Source organism: Somniosus microcephalus, chromosome 21, assembly GCF_052327205.1.
Source record: "Somniosus microcephalus isolate GS21.2 chromosome 21, FLI_Smic_1.0, whole genome shotgun sequence".
Classification (NCBI taxonomy): domain Eukaryota; kingdom Metazoa; phylum Chordata; class Chondrichthyes; order Squaliformes; family Somniosidae; genus Somniosus; species Somniosus microcephalus.
In genome coordinates, this window is record NC_141007.1 from 28,445,074 (window position 1) to 28,467,530 (window position 22,457).

A 22,457-nucleotide genomic window follows, 5' to 3' on the forward strand; every position below is an offset into this window, starting at 1 on the left:
AAATCTGAAGGAATGAGACTGCACACTTAAAGTTAATTTTCAGTACTAGAGAGGCTGTTTGGCAGTATTTAAGACTTACTACGTCATTAAGACATACACTGGAATGGACAAGCCCTCACCTTTACTGGCAAGTTTAGTTCATATCTATGAGATAAGTACAGCAACTTCAAGCCATTCAATGTATTTGAATGAGGAGCCAGGTGGCGAGATGCCATTTTCGGGAAGCTTTTGAAGGTGCAGGACATCTCAGACATCAACCTTTTGATTTTCCACCATTTACATGTGCACGTGCGGTCACTGGAATTGCTGTTCAATTGCCACGTAAATGACAGTGAGCGCAGTTAGCCTCACCGTTATTTCTGCAACAAAATCCGACCCAGTGTGCATAGAATTATTAATAAGTGTGAACTCTATTGACTGCATATCTATAGATGGTAAATGTTCAGTTGATGGTTATGGAATCTGTCATCTTTATGCATTTCTGTTATGAGTGTCAAAAATGTTCAAAAATATGAGTAAATGTTCAACTCTGTTAAAAATGGAAAATGTTACTGATTATTCCAGACCCATATTCCATGTATGAGATTTGAAGTAATACACAAACATTTTTTTTCTGCTTTTACGCATGACCAAGCGTGCAGAATTCCTTTGTGAATTAAAGTAACGAAGTTAGTATTGACACCACTGTGTCAGCCAAAGAGTTGGAGTTGGCTAGGACTGACAACAGGATTTACAGCAGTCTATTTACTCGGCAAACAGAGTCTATTTAAACAGCACACCATAGCAGTCTATTTAAACAAAATCTCTACAAACTACAGCAAACAGAACTCATGACCCAAATTCTAGCAAAGTCTCCCAATAAAAGATTATCTCTCGAGCAAATTGCAGTGAGTGGAGGATGGTTGCATAATACAAATTATTTGTGTAAAATCAATCCCACCCACTTACAGCAGTGCAGTCTCCAGGCATGATTGATGGGGGAATTGCCCAATCATCTCCATTCTGGCTGGTACATGTGAAAAGAATTACTGACTCTGTAACGGATAAGCCCTAAGTTTTTCTGGCGACTTTAGTGTGTGTATATCAGGTAAGTACAGCAACTTCACGCCATTCCATCTATTTCAATTTTGAGTCTCACGGCAAGATACCATAATAGCGCAACTTCTGGAGGAGCAGGGCAGCTCAGACAGCAATTTCTGGATTTCTGCATTTAATTGCACATGTGCAAGTGCCGGAAGTTGCTGTCCAATTTACAGTTCAATAATGGAGTGTGCTGTTAGTTTCACTGTTACTTCTACAGCAAAATCCGGCTTAAAGTGTATTAATTTTGTCTATTCGAAATAACATTTGCTAATTTTCCACAACACTCGGAAAATCCCGTTTTCCCTCTCCGCTCAGCCCCAGTAATCAATTTCAATGCCCAGGAGGTTGAGCAGCAGCAAAAGACCAGGGAGGTTGGAGGCCCTGGAGGGGAGAGAACCCACCATCTGCTTCTACCCCAAGCAGTTTGCTTTGTGGAGGGCAGCAGAGAAACCTAACCCCACCAAGAGGCACTGTTCAAGAATACCACACCTCACCAAGGAAGCCATAGATTATTTGTGCCATCGAAGGAAAAACATTATCATACTGCTTCTAGTCACCCTGAAAGTAAGAAAACCTTAACTTTTCTTTTGCCAGTGTATCATTCCAACTAATTTTTTTTATTCGCTTATGGGATCTGGGCGTCGCTGGCAAGGCCAGCATTTATTGCCCATCCCTAGTTGTCCTTGACAAGGTGGTGATGAGCCGCCTTCTTGAACCGCTGCAGTCTGTATGGTGAAGGTACTCCCACAATGCTGTTAGGGAGGGAGTTCCAGGATTTTGACCCAGCGACGATGAAGGAATGGCGATATACTTCTAAGTCAGGATGGTGTGTGACTTGGAGGGGAACTTGGAGGTGGTGGTGTTCCCTGCGCCTGCTGCCCTTGTCCTTCTAGGTGGAAGAGCTCATGGATTTCGGAGGTGCTGCCGAAGAAGCCTTGGCGAGTTGCTGCAGTGCATCTTGTAGATGGTACACATTGCAGCCACGGTACGCCAGTGGTGGAAGGAGTGAATGTTTAAGGTGGTGCATGGGATGCCAATCAAATGGGTTGCTTTGTCCTGGATGGTGTTGTGTCCGTGTATAATAAGACACAGGCTGCAGGAGAAACGGTACAACAGGTGTTTACTCAACGTGGCTCACACTGGAACTGATCTGTACAGATTACAACTCAGGGCTATATACAGGTGTGGTCACTGCCGGTACTGCTGTATACATGAGCTATAAAAGATAGTTCCCCCCTTAAAGGTATATACATTACAATTCCTCCCCTTTTAGATTAACAGTACCATAACACTCATTTAACAATTAAATATCAAACTAATTACAATTAACACTTTTAACATGCAACATTAGCTGAAAATAGCCTATTTATATATTCAGTCTTTGGGGACGCTTCCTGATCCTTTCTGGATAGCGCCTTTCCTGAGTGTCTTGCTCTTGGTGCGGAGGCGATTCTGGCACCCTGTCATCGGTTGGTTCATCAGCTTCCGATGCTACTGTTTCTGGGGTAGATGCGACCTGTACGTCGGGTTCATCACCAGGTACGTATGGGCGAGGCATGGGGTTGACTTGTTCCTGTGACTCTAGGATCTGGTCAGCATGGCGTCTCACGATGCTCTCCCCAGCGTCCACTGTGTACATTAGTGGGCCCTGCCGTGTGTATATCGTTCCTGGCTGCCATTTTTCTGTTCAGTAGTCGCGGGCCAAGACTGGTTGCCCTACATTGAAGCTCCTTGTTGGTTTCTCGTGGATGTGCTGGAATTGCTTACTCTCAACATCTCTTCGTACGTTTGGTCTGAGCAAATCCAGGCGAGATCTTAACCTTCGATTAAAGAACATCATGGCTGGGGCCTGGTTGGTGACTGCATGTGTCGCATTCCGGTAGGCGAACAGGAAATTGTCCACCTTGCGCTGCAGCAGAATGTTGTCATTGTACATAGCCTTTATTGCCTTCTTTAAGCTTTGTACGAACCTCTCAGCCAATCCATTTGTGGCTGGATGATACGGGGCGGATGTGTAATGCCTTACCCCATTCTTTTTCAAGAACCTCCGGAACTCTTCGGACACAAACTGTGGTCCGTTGTTGGAGCAAATCTGTTCTGGCAAGCCATTCCTGGTAAAAATGGTCCGTAGGACTGCAATAGTTTTCTCCGTGGTGGTGGAGGACATTTTGATGACCTCAGGCCATTTCGAGTGCGCATCCACGGCTATTAAAAACATTGAGTCCATGAATGGACCAGCAAAATCAATATACACCCGTTGCCATGGAGATGAGGGCCACTCCCATGGGTGGAGACGGGCCTGTGGTGGTGCATTTTGGACTTTCTGGCATCCTGAGCAGCTCTTGGTCAGGTCCTCGATTTGTTTATCGATTCCCGGCCACCACACATAAGCCCTGGCTAGTCTTTTCATTTTTACCCCTCCCAGATGACCCTCATGAAGCTCATTGAGCACTCTATCCCTTAACTTGGGTGGAATTACCACTCGGGATCCACACATCAAGGTCCCCCGGCACACTGACAGCTGTTCTCTCCTTGTCGAGAATGCTGGCAACAGTGAGTCGCCATGTGCTGGCCATTCCTTCACCGTCAAATCATATACCCGAGACAGTGTCGGGTCATTTCGGGTTTCCTTTTCGATACAAGCGTTAGTTACCGGTAGGTATTCAACTATAGTCGAATGGAATATTTCGACAGGATCTACTGCTGGTGCTTCCTCCGCAGTAGGCAGTGGCAGGCGTGATAGCCCATCAGCATTTCCATGCTGTTTCGTGCCCTTATATTCAATCTCATAGTGGTGCGCCCCTAGAAAAAGTGACCATCTTTGTAGTCGTTGCGCAGTCATCACCGGAACGCCCTTCTTTGGATTAAAAATGGAGACAGGAGGCTGGTGATCAGTCAGCAAGGTGAATTTCTGCCCGTGCAGATAGCGATTGAACTTTTTCACTCCCCACACTAGGCTGAGGACCTCCCTGTCAATCTGGACGTAGTTACGCTTGGCTGAGGTTAATGATCGTGACGCAAAGGCTATTGGCCTCTCTGAGCCGTCCGAGAATTTGTGCGACAGCACCGCTCCAATGCCGTAGGGTGACGCATCACATGCCAACCGAATTGGTAATGCCGGGTTGTAATGGGCCAATACCTTTTTCGATGTGATTTGTGTTTTGCTCTTCTGGAAAGCTCGTCTACATTCGTCACTCCAGTTCCATGGCACCCCAGTTTGCAGTAGGGTGTTCAGTGGGTGTAGTATTGTAGACAAATTTGGCAAGAACTTATGGTAGTAGTTTACCAGCCCGAGGAACGACCTCAGTTGTGACACATTTTCCGGTGCTGGAGCCTTGACTACTGCCTCAATCTTCTCTGGGGACTTATGTAACCCCTCTTTATCGATAACGTGGCCACAATACGAGATCTGTTTTCTAAAAACTCGCATTTGGGGCGGTTAGCTCGGAGCCCATATTCCTGCAATCTAGTGAGCACCTGCTCCAGGTTGGCAAGGTGATCACAGTCATTTTCGCCCGTGACCAGGATGTCATCCAAATAACACTGGGTCCCTGGGATCCCTTGCAGGGCTTGTTCCATTGCCCTCTGCCAAATACCCAGAGCTGATGCTACCCCGAATACCAGCCGGTTGTATTGGTAGAGACTGTGGTGTATGTGACTTTAAGAGCCCCTGTGTACTGTAATGCCGGTAGTGGCCACTCGGGCTATATAAGCCTGTATAGTGTCTTGTATCTTTTAGTTCACCTCCAGACTTTGTCCAGTAAACACCTGTTAAACCAACTCCTGCATTCCGTGTCTCCATTAACACACGGATACAACAGTGGCGACGAGGATGGAATCTGAAGAACAGTGAAAAATTCGCATCTGTGGGGACTTCAAGGTGACTGTAAACCCGGTCCTCCACACGGTACAGTATCCTCTTCCGAGGATAGAAGATATTTTCGCCTCACTATCCGGAGGGAAACGTTTCACCAAAATTGACTTGGCACAGGCATATCTACAGATGGAGGTTGAGGAGGCCTCTAAAAAGTATCTCACGATAAACACACACAAAGGCCTGTACCAGTACAATCGACTGGTTTTCGGAGTAGCATCAGCTCCAGCTATCTGGCAAAGAGCTATGGAGCAAGTCCTGCAAGGGATTCCGGGGACTCAATGCTACCTAGACGACATCCTTGTAACAGGAGAAAACGACAACGAGCACCTTGCCAATTTGAAGCAGGTGCTCACTAGGCTGAGAGAACGGGGCCTACGAGCAAATCGCCCCAAGTGCGAATTTTTCCAGAAACAAATATATTGTGGCCACATAATTAACGAAGAAAGGTTGCATAAGTCACCTGAAAAAATTGAAGCGGTCATAAAAGCCCCAGCACCTGAAAATGTCTCACAATTAAGGTCGTTCCTGGGATTGATAAATTACTATCATAAATTTTTACCGAACTTGTCAACTGTTCTGCACCCTCTTAACGAACTGCTACAAACGGGAGTAATTTGGAAATGGAGCGAAGACTGTAAACGTGCCTTCCATAAATGTAAAGGCTTGATCATGTCCAAGGAAGTTTTGGCTCATTACAACCCATCACTGCCAATCAGACTGGCGTGCGATGCATCCCCTTACGGCGTAGGAGCGGTATTATCGCATAGATTCCCTGATGGCTCGGAGCGGCCGATAGCTTTTGCGTCACGCTCATTGAACTCAGCTGAGCGTAACTATGCCCAGATCGACAGGGAAGCACTCAGCCTGGTATGGGGAGTGAAGAAATTCAACCATTACACGGACAAAAATTTACCTTGTTGACTGACCATCAACCCCTCGTCTCCATATTCAACCCTAAAAAGGGCGTTCCCATTATGACAGCGCAAAGGCTACAGAGGTGGTCCCTTTTCCTAGGGGCACACCAATATGACATAGAATACAAAGGATCAAAACAGCATGGAAATGCTGACGGTTTATCGCGTCTACCGTTGCCAACGGTAGAAGAGGCACCTACAGTGGACCAGTGGAAATGTTCCACTCAACCATAGTGGAATGTCTACCAGTAACAAATTCTACCATTGAAAAGGAAACGAGAAATGACCCGACTCTCACGAGTCTACGATTTAACGGTGAAGGGATGGCCAGCACATGGCGAACCACTGTTGCCAGCATTCTCGCAAAGAAGAGAACAGCTGTCAGTGTGCCGAGGAACCTTGATGTGTGGATCCAGAGTGGTGATTCCACCCAAACTCCAGGATAAAGTGCTAAAGGAGCTTCACGAGGGGCATCTGGGTGGAGTGAAAATGAAGAACCTAGCCAGAGCGTTTGTGTGGTGGCCAGGTATCGATGGAGACATCGAAGAAATGACCAAGGGCTGTCTAGGATGCCAGAAGGTCCAAAACGCCCCACCACAAGCCCCTCTACATCCATGGGAGTGGCCCTCATCTCCATGGCAAAGGGTGCACATCGACTTTGCTGGTCCATTTATGGACTCAATGTTCTTAATCGCGGTTGATGCACACTCCAAGTGGCCGGAGGTAATAAAGATGTGCTCCACCACCACGGAAAAAACCATCACAGTATTAAGGACCATATCTGCCAGGAATGGGCTGCCTGAACAGATCTGTTCTGATAATGGACCACAATTTGTGTCCGAAGAATTCAGGAAGTTCTTAAAAAAAACAATGGGGTTAAGCACTACACGTCCGCCCCATACCATCCTGCCACCAATGGATTGGCTGAAAGGTTTGTCCAGACCTTCAAGAAGGCCATAAAGGCTATGGGTAATGAAGACATTAATCTACAGCATAAGGTAGATAACTTCTTGTTTGCCTACAGGAATGCAACACATGTGGTTACAAACCAAACTCCCGCCATGATGTTTTTCAATAGAAGACTAAGATGCCGGCTGGATTTGATCAAGCCAAACATCAGAAGGGACGTAGAGAACCGGCAATTTCAAGGCATGAATGAAAGGCCAACTAGAACCTTCCAGATAGGTCAACAAGTTTTGGCCCGGGACTACCGTACCGAGAAATGGCAGCCTGGAACTATTTGCACACGACTAGGACCGCTGATGTATACCGTGGACATTGGAGAAAGCGTAATAAGGCGCCATGCTGACCAGATCATAGAGTCATCCGAAAAGGGACAACCTACACCACCACTCTATACACCTAATGATGAAGCAGAGATACCCATAGTGTCTACCTCCGATCCGGTGATACTGGAACCAGATGAACCCGACACTGGCATTCAAGCCGAATCGACCTTGCCAAAAGAACCTACTACACCACCGAAAACTACTACACCACTGAGGCGTTATCCGGACCGAGTCAGGAAGCCTCCAGAGAGACTGACTTATAATTGATTAACTGCAGCAAATGTGTAGATTATTGTTCTTGTACACATGTTAATAACAATTACTTAAAATGTTATGTAGTGGTTGACTAAAAGGGGAGAAATTGTGGTGTATGTGCCTTTAAGAGCCCCTGTGTACTGTAATGCCGGTAGTGGCCACTCGGGCTATATAAGCCTGTATAGTGTCTTGTATCTTTTAGTTCACCTCCAGACTTTGTCCAGTAAACACCTGTTAAACCAACTCCTGCATTCCGTGTCTCCATTAGCACACGGATACAACAGAGACCTTTATGGGTGTTGATTGTGAGGTATTTTTTTGATGCTTCTTCTACCTCCATTTGCAGATACGCCTGGGCCAGATCAATCTTAGTGAAGCGTTTCCCTCCAGATAGCGAGGCGAAAATATCTTCAATCCGCGGAAGTGGATATTGTACGGTGTGAAGGACCGGGTTCACTGTTACCTTAAAGTCCCCACAGATGCGAACCTTCCTTGGTTCCCCAGGCATGCTGCTCAATGACTTTTTCATCACACGGATGATGGGTGTAGCCCACTCGCTCCAGTCTACCTTGGACAGTACACCTGAACGTTCCAGACTCTCCAGCTCTGCTTCGACGGCTGGGCGGATCGCATAAGGTACCGGTCTGGCCTTAAAAAATTTTGGGCTTGCGTTTTCTTCAATTTTAATCATTGCTGTCATGCCTTTTAGTGCTCCGAGTCCTTGTTGGAACACTTCTTTCGCGTCAGTTAGGATCTTTGACAGTCGCCCAGGTGTGACGTCGTCATCCTTTTTGTCAGCCACAGTCAGTGCCTGTATGGAATGCCAATCCAGTTGTATTTTCCGGATCCATTCACGTCCCAGTAATGGTGGTCCTCCATCTTGCAATACATACAGGTCTAGTTTTGGTGTTTCCTTACCGTTATATATAACGGTCACCCTTATTTTTCCTTTGGGGTAGACTTTTTGCCCCGTATACGTCTTCAAAATAATTTTTGTGTCTCTCAAGGGTATGTGTGAGAATAGCCGCTCGTAGTCCCATCGGTTTATGACTGTTCGGGCTGATCCTGTGTCCAATTCCATCTTTACCTGGACTCCTGCTATCTTGAGAGTGACCCAAATGGTTCGGTGATCCTCCGTTGTGATCACATTATGTAGTTTCAGACAACTCAGTTCCCTGCTTTCGGAGTCGTTATCACTCTTTTGTTCGTCTGAACTATTCTCCGTCATCTTATGTACCTTCTTGTACTTTTCTTTGGTAGGTTTCTTATTGCTGGTTTTCTTTCCCGACCTGCAGACTCGTGCTATGTGTCCTACTTTTCCACACTGTCTGCACACTTTGTCTTTGAACCAGCAATCATTCTGGTCGTGTGTTGTTCTGCCGCAGCGATAGCACTTCTCTGTTCTCTGTGACATTTCGTTTGTGCCATATTCTTGCGGTCCCTGTTGTATCTTTGCAGTGCCCCGTGCTGCTGCTTCATATGATACCGCAATGCTGAAAGCCTTTTCCAGCGTAAGGTCCTTTTCAGATAAAAGCCGTTTCTGGGTTCCTTCACTTTGAAGCCCACACACAAACTTGTCCCTTAAGGTATCTGCTAGTCCCGCTCCAAACTGGCAGTGTTTCGATAGTTTGCGCAGATCTGTTAAATAATCAGCATTGCTTTCATCCTTATGCTGGTTCCGTTTGTGAAACTTGAATCTTTCTGCTATCAGCAGCGGTGTGGGGTTTAAATGTTCCTGTAGTATCGTTACTATGTCTTCAAAACTCTTTTCCATTGGCTTCATTGGGGTTACTAGATTTCGTAATAAACCATACGTCTTTGCACCCATTAAATTTAACAATACCGACGCTTTCTTGTCATCTGACACCTCATTTGCCTTGCAGTATACCTCTATTCGTTCGACATATGTTCGACTTCATTGTCAAATGCGGTGATACTGCCACTCTTCGGCATTTTGGGTGTGGATTAAAATGGCGTCTCCCAATGGCTTAAAATGGCGTCTCCCGCGCTTTCCTTCCTCCCCCGCTGCTGCCAACGCCGCTCCCGGCGGTTCTCGTGGCAATGGCGGCGCCCTGTAGGTTTCGCGCGCTTCTCCTGCGCTGCTGCCAACGCCGCTCTCGGTGGTCCTCGTGGCAATGGCGGCGCCTCGCGGGTTTCTGCGCGTCTCTCTCTCCCTCTCTTCGACGCTGCTCGGCCCCTGAACACCGGCTGCGCCCTGTGCGCTCTGCCCTCTCTCTCCCCCATCGACGCTGCTCGGCCCTTTGCTGTGCCGCTCGGTCGGGCTCTAGCCCGCCGCTGTCCGGGAAGGGTCTGCGCACTACCTGTTGCCAGCCCGTTTCGCTGGACCACCTCGACTGGAAAGCCAAGCCTGGCTCTCGACAGCCTCCCCCGCAATTCTCGAGTCTCTGCTGGATGACTGGGCGGTTGCCCGTGGTCGACGCCCGAGTCTTTGGCCTTGACCTCCAATCCACTGATCTCCAGGAACGAATCCCCGGGAGGTGATGCAGAGTTGCAGGTAGGTTCGAACTTGCCTTGTCGCCAATGTTGTGTCCGTGTATAATAAGACACAGACTGCCGGAGAAACGGTACAACAGGTGTTTACTCAACGTGGCTCACACTGGAACTGATCTGTGCAGATTACTACTCAGGGCTATATACAGGTGTGGTCACTGCCGGTACTGCAGTATACATGAGCTGTAAAAGATAGTTCCCCCCTTAAAGGTATATACATTACAGATGGTGTGGAGCTTCTTGAGTGTTGTTGCAGCTTCACTCATCCAGGCAAGTGGAGAGTATTCCATCACACTCCTTACTTGTGCCTTGTAGATGGTAGAAACGTTTTGGGGAGTCAGGAGATGAGACACTCTCGTCTGACCTGCTTTTGTTGCCACAGTATTTATGTGGCTGGTCCAGTTAAGTTTCTGGTCAATGGTGACCTCTAGGATGTTGATGGTGGGAGATTCGGCGGTGGTAATGCCGTTGAATGTTAAGGGGAGGGGGTTAGACTCTCGCTTGTTGGAGATAGTTATTGCCTGGCACTTCTGTGGCGCGAATGTGACCTGTCACTTATCAGCCCAAGCCTGAACGTCACCCAGGTCTTGTTGCATGTGGGCATGGACTGCTTCATTATCTGAGGAGATGTGAATGGCGCTGAACACTGTGCAGTCATCAGCGAACATCCCCATTTCTGACCTTATGTTGGAGGGAAGGTCATTGATGAAGCAGCTGAAGATGGTTGAGCCTAGGACACTGCCGTGAAGAACTCCTGCAGCGATGTCCTGGGGCTGTGATGATTGACCTTCAATAACCACAACCATCTTCCTTTGTGCTAGGTATGACTCCAGTCAGTGGAGCGTTTTCCATCTGATTCCCATTGACTTCAGTTTTACTCGGGCTCCTTGATACCACACTCGGTCAAATGCCTTGATGTCAAGGGCAGTCACTCTCGCCTCACCTCTGGAATCCAGCTCCTTTGTCCATGTTTGGACCAAGGCTGTAATGAAGTCGGGAGCCGAGTGGTCTTGGCGGAACCCAAACTGGGCATCAGTGAGCAGGTTATTGGTGAGTAAGTGCTGTTTGATAGCACTGTCGATGATACCTTCCATCACTTTGCTGATGATTGAGAGTAGACTGATGGGGCGGTAATTGGCCAGGCTGGATTTGTCCTGCTTTTTGTGGACAGGATGTACCTGGACAGTGATATACCTATCAATTCATCCAATGAAAAGCGGCGAGTTAAGATAGTAACTATAGGTTTTTATTGGCTAAATAACAGAGCCCACCCTCGTGGGCGATCGGGTCCAACAAGGAGGAATACCAGCCAGTCGACCACCTTTATACCTGGGCAAGCAGGCGGAGCCATGGGCGGAGTCAGCTGTGGTCAGCCCAGGTATAACAGCGTGACAAGAGGTGACCTTGTGTAGTGACACAACAGTGTAAACAGTGATAACCATAGTGTAACGATAGTGAACGATAAAAGTGGTTTACCACAGACAGTTTTCCACATTGTCGGATAGATGCCAGTGTTGTAGCTGTCACGTGCTGGGCTCCACCATCAATGAGGATGGGGATATTCATGGAGTCTCCTCCTCCCGTTAGTTGTTTAATGGTCCACCACCATTCACGACTGGATGTGGCAGGACTGCAGAGCTTTGATCTGATCCGTTGATTGTGGGATCGCTTAGCCCTGTCTATAGCATGGTGCTTCCACTTTTTAACATGCATGTAGTCCTGTGTTGCAGCTTCCCCAGGTTGGCATCTCATTTTTAGCTATGCCTGGTGCTGCTGCCGGCATGCTTTTATTGAACCAGGGTTGGTCCCCTGGCTTGATGGTAATGGTAGAGTGAGGGATATGCCAGGCCATTAATGGGGGCTTCTCATGGTTCAGCTAGATTGCAGTTCACTGTTGCATAACCAAGGTCACAGATGTTATGTTTCTACTTGGCAGTGACTGCATCAAATTCAGCACTGGGATGCAGGACCACAGTAGAATCACACATTTTTTTGAATGACCAGCCAATCTCCAATAGGGTTATATTGTGGCAGTACCACTGGTTGTCCCTTACATTGAGATACATAATTCCCTTTAACTTACCTTACTGTATGTATAACTTACCTGTTTGGGCCGTTGCCCCTTTAACCTACCTGTTTGGGCCGTTGCCCCTTTAAGACGCACCCTAGCATGCTAACGTCACGTCACGTACCACGTGACGTACGTGCGGCGGTAGCCGGCCCGACTCGGCCTTCCAGGACGGCCGCCGGCACAGCCCGGCCTCGCGACTTCGGTCGCATTGGCCAGCCGACGGGAGCGACGCGATCTTCCGCTCCCGCGGCAAGCACCGGCTCAGCCTGGTCTCCAGCTCCCGCTCCCACGCTCGTGACTTCGGGCTCAACAGCCAGCGACGCAACGACGTGCATCACGTGATGCCCTAAGTGCGGGAAACGCGAACAACGTGATGACGTCACAACACAAACGCGATGACGTCATCACGCTCTCCACAGGACTGCGAACTCAGTCCTCGTGGCGTCCCCGCTGGGGAAAGACCTACACCATGGTGCTCCTACAGTCAGCCATCTTACCTGCTACCTTACCTGTTGTATTTAGCTTGTTCCTGTAAATAAACAACTTATTTATAGTTCGTCAAAGTCGAACTCAATTATTTAGTGGTGATGCACACGAATCGCTACATTGGTGACCCAACGACGTGAGTACGGGAGCTCATCAATTCCAACACTACAATTGGTGAACCCGTATCCGTGAACGATTTTCACGGTAGCAACGCGCGCCTGAACCTCGTCTTCCCACAAGACGACCGACGCACAACCGACGAACAACCACGGAACAGCAACCGCCTAACACCGATTCCTCCAAAGGCGACCCCATCTTTGCGAACGTATTCGCAAGGTAAGCGCAGCCTGGAGCAGATCCCGTTTGACACGGACAAAACTCAACCGGACCCCGTTTTTTTGTGAGCAATTTTCACAAAAGAAGCATGCCATGGAAGCACCAGCCGTTTTGCTGTCGCTACCGCAATCCAGGGAGCCACAGTCTCCCTCGTGCTTTATAAAGGTAGAAGCCCCGTTCGACGAGAACATCGATGCGGCGCCGACCACGCACTTGCTTATGGTCCCCGTACTCGTCTTTCTTACCGCCACACAGATCGTCCACCTCTACGTCCAAAGCAACAGCAAGTATACATCTCTCCAAGCGCGGGGTACAGCATGTTCGGGCCCACAAAATTGGAGCACGCCCTGCGGGGATACCACGAGGACTCACCCCCATGAAACACGAGGACGCACTCCTCGCGCACGAGGACCCATCCCTTGCGAACCACGAGGACCTATCCCTCGTGAAAAACGACGACTCCTTCTCCGCCGACGACGCACCAGCCCTTCAGCCTGCTGGTTGTGTTACTTACTACACGATTCGGCGTGAACAAAAAGCGTGCCGCTCTCCCGGCTGTGTTCTGCTAAATCTACAACAGTTACAAGTGTTGCCACCCTCCAGGCAAAGTTGACCTCTCCTGAAAGCAATAACAACCTGGACCATTGCCGCCCTTTCTCCAGTTTTCCCTTTAACAAACGCAAACCTCCACTGACGCTGCACACATTGAGGACGGGTCCAACGGGCTGCGATCAGCCACGTGAAAGTTGCTGGCCTCACCGATCACTGATCAACGCAGCAACTCGTCACCCTCTGTTGTGTTAACGTCATAGCACTATGGCACGCACCGTTCCGCGTGTTCCAGCCTCCTGAAGGTTTCGCTCACCTATCGGCGAGTTCACTAACCTCGCCAGTCAAGTCCTTCTGGCTCGCCCGTCGGCGTTCCTGCAGATTTCATCAGAACAAGGACTTGTTCCAACATCAAGAGTCATCGCCCGCGTCCACCCGACCTGCCCGTCACTCTGACAAGGCCTGCTGTTTCGCACGTCTCCATGGTCCTTCGCCTGACAGATACACTGTATTCGCCACGACGCGCGTAAGGATCCGCTCACGAGCAGCATCTTCAGACTTCGCCTATCAAGTTGAGACAGCACGACTGCCGTGACCACCAGCTCGTCAGACCATCTCATCCTTGGACTTTCGTTAAAGCGAATTCTGGGGGGGCCTATGTGGCGGTACCACCGGTTGTCCCTTACATTGAGATACATAATTCCCTTTAACTTACCTTACTGTATGTATAACTTACCTGTTTGGGCCGTTGCCCCTTTAACCTACCTGTTTGGGCCGTAGCCCCTTTAAGACGCGCCCTGGCGCGCTGACATCACGTCACATACCACGTGACGTACGTGTGGCGGCTGCCGGCCCGACTTGGCCTTCCAGGATGGCCGCCGGCACAGCCCGGCCTCGCGACTTCGGCCGCATCGGCCAGCCGACGGGAGCGACGCGATCTTCCGCTCCCGTGGCAAGCACCGGCTCAGCCTGGCCTCCAGCTCCCGCTCCCGTGCTCGCGACTTTGGCCTCAACGGCCAGCGACGCAACGACGTGCATCACGTGACGCCCTAAGCGCGGGAAACGCGAACAACGTGATGACATCACAACACAAACGCGATGACGTCATCACGCTCTCCACAGGACTGCGAACTCAGTCCTCGTGGCGTCCCCGCTGGGGAAAGACCTACACCACGGTGCTCCTACAGTCAGCCATCTTACCTGCTACCTTACCTGTTGTATTTAACCTGTTCCTGTAAATAAACAACTTATTTATAGTTCGTCGAAGTCAAACTCGATTATTTAGTGGCGATGCACATGAATCGCTACAATATCTTATATCGTATTCTTTTCCAAGAGGGATGTTTCTGGCATGTGGAATTGAAGGATGGATGCAGATCTCCAATAAGAAAATTTGGAAGGAAATGTGGAAGCGACCCACCCTCCAACCCTCACACAGTGAAATTTTGATTGGTTCTGGAAAAAAGTAAATAAATAGTGTTTTATTGACGCACTGAAGGTGGATGAATAAATATCGCAGATCCATAAAGAAATTTATGCATTTAATATGGGACAGCAACTCTTTGCTCTCCATCTGTTCAGGGGCTTGTTTTTTAATAGTGAACGTCAAGAAATATATTCAATTTTAGTTAAATCTTTAGTTATTTATATTTTCCTGTTTCACCAATATCTCAAGTTCAGCATCAGTGTGAAGCTGAAAATCCTTGGTCATGGCTCAATGGTAGCAAAGGAACATTAGGAACAAGAGTTCTGCTATTCTATTAGATCACGACTAATCTGTACCTCAATCCTATTTACATAGATACATAGAAGATAGGAGCAGGAGTAGGCCATTCGGCCCTTCGTGCCTGCTCCGCCATTCGATGAGATCATGGCTGATCCTTTAATTCAGTATCCCGTCCCCGCCTTCTCTCCGTAACCCTTAACCCCTTTTGCCCGTAGAAATATATCTAATTCCCTCTTAAATATATTTAATGAGCTGGCGTACACTGCCCTCTGTGGCAATGAGTTCCACAGGTTCACCACTCTCTGAGTGAAGAAATTCCCCCTCATCTCTGTCCTAAATGGTTTAGCCCTTATCCTTAAATTATGTCCTCTAGTTCTGTTCTCACCCGCCAAGGGAAACATTCCTTCTGCATCCAGTCTGTCTAGACCTGTCAGAATTTTATACACTTCTATGAGGTCCCCTCTCAATCTTCTAAACTCCAGTGTGTACATCCCTAAACTACATAGTCTCTCCTCATAGGTCATTCCCGCCATTCCTGGTATCAGCCTGGTGAATCGCCGCTGCACCCCCTCCATGGCAAGAACATCCTTCCTCAGATGAGGCGACCAAAACTGTACACAGTACTCGAGGTGTGGTCTCACCAGTGCCCTGTACAGCTGCAGCAAGGTATCCCTGTTCCTGTATTCTAACCCTTTTGCTATGAAGGCCAGCATACCGTTTGCCTTCTTGACCGCCTGTTGCACCTGCATGCTCGCCTTCAGTGACTGGTGTACAAGAACACCCAGGTCTCTCTGTACTTCCCCCTCTCCCAATCTATTGCCATTTAAATAATAATTTGCCCTCCCGTTCCTGCACCCAAGGTGGATAACTTCGCACTTGTCCACATTATAGTGCATCTGCCATTTATCCGCCCAATCGCCCAGTCTGTCCAAATCGCTCTGGAGCTTCCTGGTCTCTTCCTCTGAGCCCACCCCCCCTCCTAGTTTAGTGTCGTCTGCAAATTTGGAAATGCTGCATCCGACTCCCTGATCCAGGTCATTAATGTAAATTGTGAACAGCTGGGGGCCCAGGACAGATCCCTGTGGTACCCCACTTGTTACTGCCTGCCATTCAGAAAATGAGCCGTTTATTCCAACTCTCTGTTTTCTATCTGACAGCCAGTTCCCTATCCACGCCAAAACTTTCCCCTTTATCCCATGAGCCTCAATTTTCCATGCTAATCTTTTATGTGGGACCTTATCGAAGGCCTTTTGGAAGTCCAGGTACACCACATCTACTGGCTCTCCCCCATCTATTCTACCAGTTACTCCCTCAAAAAATTCCAATAGATTAGTCAAGCACGATTTACCCTTTGTAAATCCATGTTGACTCTGTCCTATCCTGTCCCCATTTGCTAAGTGCTCCGCTATTTCATCCTTAATGATGGACTCCAGCATTTTGCCCACAACTGATGTAAGGCTTACAGGTCTGTAATTACCTGCTTTTTCCCTACCCCCCTTTTTGAATAGTGGGGTAACGTTAGCTACCCTCCAATCCATCGGTACTGTTCCCGAGTCTTTACCACCTGTTGCTCCATATCCATTGACACCTTTACCTAACAAAAATCTATCTTTCTCAGTTTTGACAGCTCTACTTGTCCTCATATCCACAGCCTTTTATGGGATAGAATTTCAAATTTCTACTACCATTTGTGTGAAAAATGCTTACTGATATCTCTCCTGAATGTACTAGCTCTAATTTTAAGATTATATCTGCTTGTTCTTGATTTCTCCCACCAGAGGAAATAGTTTCTCCATATGGTTGTGTATGTACCTTCAAGAGAATAACTGGTCTCAGACTGCAGTACCGGCAGTGACCACCCCTGCATAAAAGGCGCTAGTGAGCCTCTGTGTTTTTAGTTTCACTATTGACTTCCACCAGTAAAGACTTATTTTGTTCACTCCTGCTGTCCGTGTCTCAATTATTCACGGATGTAACGCATATCTAGCCTATCAAATTCTTTTAAAGTTTTAAATACCTCAAGCAGATCTAAACCTCTGCACCTCTCACCTCTCTCTCCTCCTTTAAGATGCTCCTTAAAACCTACCTCTTTGACCAAGCTTTTGGTTATCTGTCCTGATATCATCTTCTGTGGCTTGGTGTCAAAAACATTTTTATTGATAATGCTCTTGTTAAGCTCCTTGGAACGTTTTGCTTATGTGGGACCTCATCGAATGCCTTCTGGAGATTCATATAAATAACATCAATAGACACTCCCTTATCTAGCTTATTAGTAACCTCCTTAAAAAATTCAACTAGTTTAGTCAGATATGGCATGTCCTTAACAAAGCCATGCTGGCTCTCTCTGATCAGCTCATTTTTCAAGTATTCAGTCACTTAATCCTTAATGACAGAATCTAGTAGCTTCATCACAACTGACATAGCACTATGCCTTTGAATCAGAAGATTGTAGGATCAAGTCCCACTCCTGCGGGGTGAATTTCGGTTGTGTAGTGCCCATTCTTTAGTCGCTATGCGGCCTCTTAATGCTCAAAAATTGATCCGAGATGCGTGCGTACACTTCCAACAGGAAATGCACCTAGCATCTTGGTGAAGGGTTTTGCGCGAGCACATCTAACGATCGCCGCCAGCATGAAGAGCAGGCAGATTATGATGTCAATCAGTGTTCAATGCTGTTTTGATGCCACACTGCCACTTTCGAACTTCACGCTCCAGCCTACGCACTGTCTCAACCTCGCACAGCTGAACACACGTTAAACAAAATGAAGGACCCCCCACCAGTGCTATTGAAAGGGATCATGAACCACTTACAGGTTAGTTACTGGATTAATTCTTCATGCTTTTCATGCAATTGCACATGTTTCTCGAGCTTTCCTATTCTTGGCTAAAGTTTGAAAAGTCTACAGGGAGTTGTCTGGCTGGTGCTGAAGTACTTTTCTGTTGATTTTAAAAGCTTGTGCTGAAACAAGTTTCTTCCAGACATGGGTGGCCTCGTAAGGCTTCCTCTGGGAATTCAGCATGACTAGGAGAATGAAGTGAGGCCACGCAGAGCAGGATAAGCTATTGGAAGAGGGAGGAGAAGGAGGGGGAGAAGGGCTCTCAGCAGGAGGCTATATCCACCAAAGATCTCTAGGGGGCAATTCTCTTACCTCAACTTCAACAAGGACCAATGCTTGAGATGTTTTCACTTCACAACAGGGGTTGTGACTGAAATCTGCCAACTGCTGCAGCACAACTGCTTTGCCTGTGGCTGTCAAGGTGACTGTGGCTCTTAACTTTTATGCGCCTGGCTCCTTCCAAGCTGCTGAAGATATAAGCAACATCTCGCAGTTTGCAGTACACTGCTGCATAAGGGAGTTCACTGAGACTCTCTATACACAGAGAGACAGCTTCATCTCATTCCCTCTTGCCAGAGACAGGAAAACGGAGCGAGCACATGGGTTTGCATGGATTGCAGGCTGCATGCACATTGTCGTACATGCACCTCGTGAACACTTTCCTGAACTGAAAGGGATTGCACTCTCTCAATGTGCATCTGGTGTGCGACTACAGGCAGCTCATCATGCAGGTGCATTCTCATTATCCTAGCAGTATCCTTCATTCTGCGTCAGTCATCTGTGCCACCAGCATTTGGCCCACCACAGCAAGTCAAAGGTTAGCTACTTGGCAACAAAGGTTATCTACTCATGACATGGCTCATGACTCCAGTCCTGAACACATGCACATGTACACAGCAGGCCTACAATGAGAGCCACGCTGCCACAAGCAACATGGATAATACAGTAATCATGGGGGACTTTAATATACATATAGGCTGGGCAAACCAAGTTTGCAGTAATAGTGTAGAGGACGAATTCATGCAATGTATGTAAGGTAGATTTCTAGATCAATATGTTGAGGAACCAACTAGGGAACAGGCTATTTTAGATCTAGTATTGTGCAACGAGAAAGGGTTAATTAATAACCTTGTAGTAAAGAGACCTTTAGGGAAAAGTGACCATAATATGATGGAATTTTATATTGCGTTTGAAAGTGACTTGGTTAAATCAGAAACAAGGGTCTTAAATCTAAATAAAGCAAACTACGTAGGTATGAGGGGCGAATTGGCTAAGGTAGATTGGGAAACTACATTAAAAGGTATGACAGTGGACGAGCAATGGCTAGCATTTAAAGAATTAATACATAATTTACAACAAATATACATTCCTTTACGGCACAAAAAACCCACAGGAAAAGTGGTCCAACCGTGACTAACAAGAGAAGTTAAAGATAGTATTAGATCAATGCTTATAATGCTACCAAAAGGAGTAGTAAGTCTGAGGATTGGGAGGATTTTATAATTCAGCAAAGGAGGACCAAGAAATTGATAAAGAAAGGTAAAATAGAATATGAGAGTAAACTAGCGAGAGACATAAAAACAAACTAAAAGCTTCTATAGATATGTGAAAAGGAAAAGATTAGCAAAAGTAAATGTGGGTCCCTTACTAGCTGAGACAGGAGAAATTATAATGGGAAATAAGGATATGGCAGAGAAATTAAACAAAAATTTGTGTCTGTCTTCAAGGAAGAAGACGCAAAAAACTTCCCGGAAAGAGTGGAGAACCAAGGGTCTAGCGAGAATGAGGAACGAAAAGAAATTAGTATTAGTAAAAAAGTAATACTGGAGAAATTAATGGGACTGAACGCCAATAAATCCCCTGGACCTGATGGCCTACATCCTAGGGTTTTGAAAGAGATGGCTATAGAGATAATGGATGCATTGGTTATCATTTTCCAAAATTCCATAGATTCTGGAATGGTTCCTGCGGATTGGAAGGCAGCAAATGTAACCCCACTATTTAATAAAGGAGGGAGAGAGAAAACGGGGAACTACAGACCAATTAGCCTGACATCAATAGTAGGGAAAATGCTAGAATCTATTATTAAGGACATGGTAATGGGGCACTTAGAAAATAATAAAAGGATTGGGCAGAGTCAACGTGGATTTATGAAAGGAAAATCGTGTTTGACTAATCTATTAGAACTTTTTGAGGCTGTAACTGGCAGAATGGATAAGGGGGAACCAGTGGATGTGGTGTATTTGGATTTTCAGAAGGCATTCGATAAGGTGCCACACAAGAGGTTATTAAACAAAATTAGGGCTCATGGGATTGGGGGTAATACACTAGCATGGATTGAGGATTGGTTAACAGACAGAAAACAGAGAGTAGGAATAAACGGGTCATTTTCGGGTTGGCAGGCTGTAACTAGTGGAGTACCGCAAGGATCAGTGCTTGGGCCTCAGCTATTCACAATCTTTATCAATGATTTGGAGGAGGGGACCAAATGTAATATATCCAAGTTTGCTGATGATACAAAGCTGGGTGGGAATATAATTTGTGAGGAGGATGCAAGGAGGCTTCAAGGGGATACAGACAGGCTAAGTGAGTGGGCAAGAACATGGCAAATGGAATATAATGTGAAGAAATTTGAAGTTATCCACTTTGGTAGGAAAAATAGAAAAGCAGAGTATTCTTTAAATGGTGAGAGATTGGGAAATATTGGTGGTCAGAGGGACCAGGGTGTCCTTGTACACAAATCACTGAAAGTTAACATGCAGGTACAGCAAGCAATTAGGAAAGAAAATAGTATGTTGGCCTTTATTACAAGAGGACGTCTTACTGCAATTATATAGGGCCCTGGTGAGACCACACCTGGAGTATTGTGTACAATTTTGGTCTCCTTACCTAAGGAAAGATATACTTGCCATAGAGGGAGTGAAATGAAGGTTCACCAGACTGATTCTGGGGATGGGGGGATTGTACTATGAGGAGAGATTGAGTAAACTAGGCCTATATTCTCTGATGTTTAGAAGAATCAGAGGTGATCTCATTGAAACATACAAAATTCTTACAGGGCTTGACAGGGTAGATGCAGGGAGGATGTTTCCCCTGGCTGCAGAGTCTAGAACCAGGGGTCACCATCTCAGAATAAGGGGTCGGCCATTTAGGACTGAGATGTGGATAAATTTCTTCCCTCAGATGGTGGTGAATCTTTGGAATTCTCTACACCAGAGGGCAGTGGAGCTCAGTCGTTGAGTATATTCAAGACAGAGATTGATAGATTTTTGAATATTAAGGGAATCAAGGGATATGGGGAAAGTTCAGGAAAGTGGAGATGAGGTAGAAGATCAGCCGTGATCTTATTGAATTGCGGAGCAGGCTCGAAGGACCGAATGGCCTACTCCTGCTCCTATTTCTTATGTTCTTACGTTCTTATTATAGAACACACCATCGACATCCTCACACAACACTTTCACTGCCTGGACCGTCCTTTTGGAGGCCTGCAGCAGTCAGCTAAGCAGGTATCAAACTTTGTGATAGAATGCTGCATGCTGCATGCTACACCATTATGAGGGAACAGCCCTTGCCACCACCGATCAGGTGAGAAGTTGAGGAGCAGGAGCATGTGGAAGAGGAGGAGGTGGAAAAGGAAGTGGAGGAGGAAGAAATGCAACAGGAAGTGAAGGAACATGAACCAGAAGGGAGGCCAGAACATAGACAGTCCCTTTCTGCTCGGGTTCTATGGCCACCAACCTCAAAGTCCCTCAATCCCGCACAGCCCGCTTCTACCTCCTTGCCAAGATCCACAAACAGGACTGCCGTGGTAGACCCATTGTTTCAGCCTGTTCTTGCCCCACAGAACTGATTTCTTTCTATCTCAACTCTATTTTTTCTCCCCTTGTCCAGTCCCTTCCCACCTACATCCACGACTCTTCCGATGCTCTCCGCCACTTTAACAGTTTCTAGTTTCCTGGCCCCAACCGTCTCCTTTTCACTATGGACGCCCAATCCCTCTACACCTCCATCCCCCACCAGGACGGCCTGAGAGCGCTTACCCTTTGCTTCCAATTTCCACCCTTCCCTCACCTTCACATGGTCCATCTCCGACTCTTCCCTTCCTCGACTTCTCTGTCTCCATTTCTGGGGATAGGCGATAGGCTATCGACCAAATCCGCTATAAGCCCAGACTCTGACAGCTTCTTCCCACCCCGCTTCCTGTAGGAACTCTATTCCATTCTCCCAGTTTCTCCATCTCCACCGCATCTGCTCTGACAATGCCACCTTCCATACTAGTGCTTCTGGTATGTCTTCCTTTTTCCTCAACCGAGGATTCCCCTCTACCGTAGTTGACATGGCCCGCGACCTTATCTGTTAAATTTCCCACACTTCTGCTCTCACCCCTTCCACCCCACTCCCAGAACACGATAGGGTTCCCGTTGTCCTCACCTTTCACCCCACCAGCCTCCACATTCAACGGATCATCCTGTGCCATTTACGCCACCTCCAGCATGATTCCACCACTAAACACATCTTCCCCT

At 47.2% G+C, this 22,457-nt stretch overlaps 1 protein-coding gene across 7 annotated transcripts in view; it reads left to right on the forward strand.

Annotated features, from left to right (window-relative positions):
* LOC147102664 (putative uncharacterized protein MYH16) overlaps window positions 1-22,457 on the forward strand; it is a 589,631-nt gene that overhangs the window by 275,973 nt on the left and 291,201 nt on the right. The gene's annotated exons all lie outside the window — the stretch shown is intronic.